The following is a 4,194-nucleotide window of genomic DNA, read 5'->3' as shown; positions in this document are numbered from 1 at the left end:
AGCTTCTTGTTCAATAGGGTTGTCCACTATAAAAACAAACCATATACAAATTGTTGTTGAGTCAAAGATTTTATATAAAAGAACCTGCCTGTATAGTCAAATTTTAAAAATATGACAAATTAGTGGTAGAAATCGTTTAATGAATTTTTGCGTTACTTAAAAATTAGTCTGACGTCATAACGGGCAATTGAACAAGAAGCTAGTAGCGATCCCATTGCATAATTTTGAAGAAGAAGAAAATAGGTATGTCAAAATTGCCATCAAACCCTGCTGCCCAGTTTCCTGTTTTTTAAACAAAAGTGACACTAGTGACAGCAGTCTATCAATTAAAAGTATTTGTGATAGTTATTATTAATTCCCTGATTGTAATGGATTCAATAAAATTTAAATGGTGTTTTGCTCCATATTCCACATAGCCAATTGCATTATCCCCATAAGACTCCCGAACTGCACTATAAATTTCCATAAATAAATAGGTATTTTATTTAAATAAACACAATAAAATCATTCGTTAAATATGTTGATCCTTACCTGACTGCTTTTATACCTCTGATTTCGCCAATATTAAAACGCTCGTCTCAATTCAATTCATGATCATAAAAATATTAATTTTCGGTAAAATTTGCGAAGTAGCTTTCACAAATCCCGAATCACACATTCCGCTTTAATTATAAGGGAAGCTATTAAATGATTATTACTAAATAATAATTTTACTTAATAAAGGAATTTGAAGATTCAGGAAAATAATTCGTAGGCTTGAAAATATTTTATACGACCGTGTCACTGACANAGGGAAGATATTAAATGATTATTACTAAATAATAATTTTACTTAATAAAGGAATTTGAAGATTAAGGAAAATAATTCGTAGGCTTGAAAATATTTTATACGACCGTGTCACTGACAAACTGACACTAGTGACACTACCGACAGTGTTGACAGAGCGCCTTCTTCCATTTTTTTTCCTTTACATCATTTACACATAATTTCACTACAAGGTGCCCCTTATGACGTCACAGCCGTTTTGAAATGTTATAAAAAAATCGGTTTTAAATAATTATTTTAAAACTGTTCTGACGCATTTCTTAATCTCTAATTGTGTATACACACTAGTTAGTACGTGTAGAATTATATTATCTACTTTTTTAAATTTGATCAACAACCCTATTTGAAAAAAAAAACAAAAAATTCGATGTTCTGATTTTATTTTACTTTTTTGCCTCCAGTTTTTTTTAGTAAAGATTGGTATAGGCATTGCATCATAGAAAAAAAAATAGATAAAATTTCCTTCAAAACAAGAGGTTGTAAAATATTTTTGGATGAAAATTGACTGATATATGGCCGCTCAAACAGCCAATTTTTCGATTTTCGTCGCGTTTACCTATATACGTTTTAATTCTCATTTTTGCAAAAAAGAAGGAAATAAGACGTTCAAGGATTTTCATCACATGACTTGTTCGGGTCATTAAAAATGAAAAAACCGCGGGGTGCTATTAAATTGGAGGGTTGAAATTGAAGATATGGGTGAAAATCCACTTTTACAGTTTTTTAAATATAGCACGAAAACGAAGCAAAATTTCGGTATTTTTTCTTCGTTTCCTAAATTTTTTAAATAAGCTATTTCGATGGGAAATTCAATTCTCTAAATTATTTTTCCTATGAACTATAATTTTGCTTCGTTTTCGAGCTACAATTAAAAAACTGAAAGGGGTGCATTTTCACTCCTATCTCCAATTTCCACTTTCTAATTTAATAGCACACCACGATTTTTTCATCTAAAATAAACATTTGAACGATTCATGTAATAAAATATCTTGAACGTCATAGTTCCTTTTAAAATCCTATATTCAACAGCCTATAAAGTCGGGCGTGTGGAATAAGAAGGGATTAAACAATTTTGGGAGCGTCACGTGAGGTTGTCGTAATCACAAAGCTTCTTTGGAATATAACGAGCGTTCAAATAAAAACGTGGTCAAGTTGGTTCTGAAAATTTGGACGTAGGGCGTAGCGTATAGCAAATGAACTTAAACGTCATCTGTCAAAGCGCTATATCTCCGCTATCAATTTGAATATTTTCGTTTTAAAAAGCGTTTAAAATGGTGTTTTCTCAAGAACAAAAAGTGTTTATCATAGAGTCCTACTTTAGAAATGGACGCAAGATTGATGGAATATGGAAGTATTCTATTGAGGAATGTTTCATAGAATTTCAAAATCAATTTCCCNACCGAGGGAAATCTAGAACCAGAACCAGGGCCATCCCATGTTCAAAAGTTACGAACTCGAGCACGAATCCCATCAGAAAGCACAAGCGGAAGTGAAGTTGGAGACGGAGTGGAGGTAGAGACCATAGCGCAGGTCCATGCTGAACCGCCCCCGGAGCGACAGATCCCAGTACGAGATCTAGAGAATACTATAGAAATATATCCTAGACATTTCTGTAGTGTTGAAATGGAGGATGTGACAGATGAAGAGGAGACAACGTTAACAAAAGACAAAGGTGAACCCATTATGGGACTGTTCCCATAATTTTACAAGCTTCTAACCGAGATTATGTTCATGTATGAGCAATTTTAACATAGAATCTGTATGTAGAGTTAATATTAATTAAGTTCAGAAGTCTTAAGCTTCTTAGATTAGTTTTGAAATACTTACCTGAAAATCTTACCTTATATATTTTCATTGTTATAAGTTTCCAAACACCAAGGAGTTCGAAAACTTTTTCAGAGGGAGGGGAATGTCTTAGGCTCCCCAGCTTTTACTGGGAAACCACGAATCTGTACTCTAAACTTGGTATTTGGAATCACAATTCAATAACATCAAATTGTTTCTGAATTTTTTTTTGTGTACTTGTCAGACTAACGATTGTCAATAAAAAAAAGTGTCAAAACTTATCTGCGAACCGTTTTTCTTGCTGGAATTGCGTCGCAAGAACCAAACAAAGAAACCGTACCAGATTACCGTAAGCAAAGCCCGATTATTACTTTGGCAAGACGGAGTCCCTGCCGTCTGGGGAGTTCCTAGGGTTCGCCCTAGATGATCAGCTGGACGCTCGCGCAATAACTAAACTTCCTTTCGCCCCGCTGGGTGAAAGAAGGAATTGCGGAGGACAGGGGACACTTTCCGCAGCTCCTTTAATTGTTTGTTATTGTTATCACGATTATTCTTTAAAATAAAGTTATATATAGTCATTAACATTATTGAAACTGACAGCTGCTATACAGCTCGTTGAGAAATGAGGTTAAGTTGGTCGCTATAAGCTACTCCCTACGTCCAATGTGTCAGAGCCAACTTCGACCACGTTTTTATTTGAACGCTCGTTACATGTACGGTGTGCGTTAATGTTCGCAGAAGTCCACAAGCCGAACTAATATTTCTATTTTTTAATAAAATCTTAATGAAAATCCTACTCACGAATGTCAGTTAACGTCAGTTTTTCGAATGCAACTAAAAATTTTCAGATTCATTTAAAGCCGCTTGACCTTGAAAATTTTTAAATTTTTGCCAGCGGCGCTTTTTTTTCTTTTTAGTCGATCAATGAATATGCTTCACCTATTCTCAATGTCACGAGCCGCCACTGAGGTAGGTTAACTTAAACAGTCGCTATATAACTACTCTTTTCTGAGACACTTCTGTATATAAATCTAATAATTATTTTATGTTCATCGTTCTCTATTGTCCATGATCGTTGTTTGCTAAGCTAAGTGCAAAACTACACATTTTTTTTGGAATTCAAAACCATTTTTGCACCAGTCTATTATAGTAATCAAGCTTATGTTTTATTAACTCCTGAATTTATGGCATGTCTTTCGCAAACACCTTGTTTAGGGATGATAATTAAATTCATCACAATTTTTAATGGAGGATTCGTTGAATGATATTGAAATACGTGTACCAGTGATAGAGATTCCAGGGATTCTCTGTAAAAATTCCTGAAATTCAACACCACTGAATATTTTGAAAATTCGATCAGTACTGGTATTTAAAAAATATATGCCCTAGCTACCATAACAAAATTCGTCAATAACTTTTCAGACTTCACTTAATTACATTGTATTTAAAATTGTATTTTTTGTAGCGAAACATTTTTTTTGGCGAATAGGAAGTTATGATGAGATTTTGCGAAGTTAAACAAAAATTATTTAGAAATGTTCCATTTTTGGAATAAGATGGATGAGATCTTTTTTTTTGGAAATA

The sequence above is a fragment of the Anoplophora glabripennis genome, unplaced genomic scaffold, assembly GCF_000390285.2.
Source record: "Anoplophora glabripennis isolate ALB-LARVAE unplaced genomic scaffold, Agla_2.0 scaffold1594, whole genome shotgun sequence".
NCBI lineage: Eukaryota > Metazoa > Arthropoda > Insecta > Coleoptera > Cerambycidae > Anoplophora > Anoplophora glabripennis.
Note: the sequence above shows the minus strand (reverse complement) of the source record.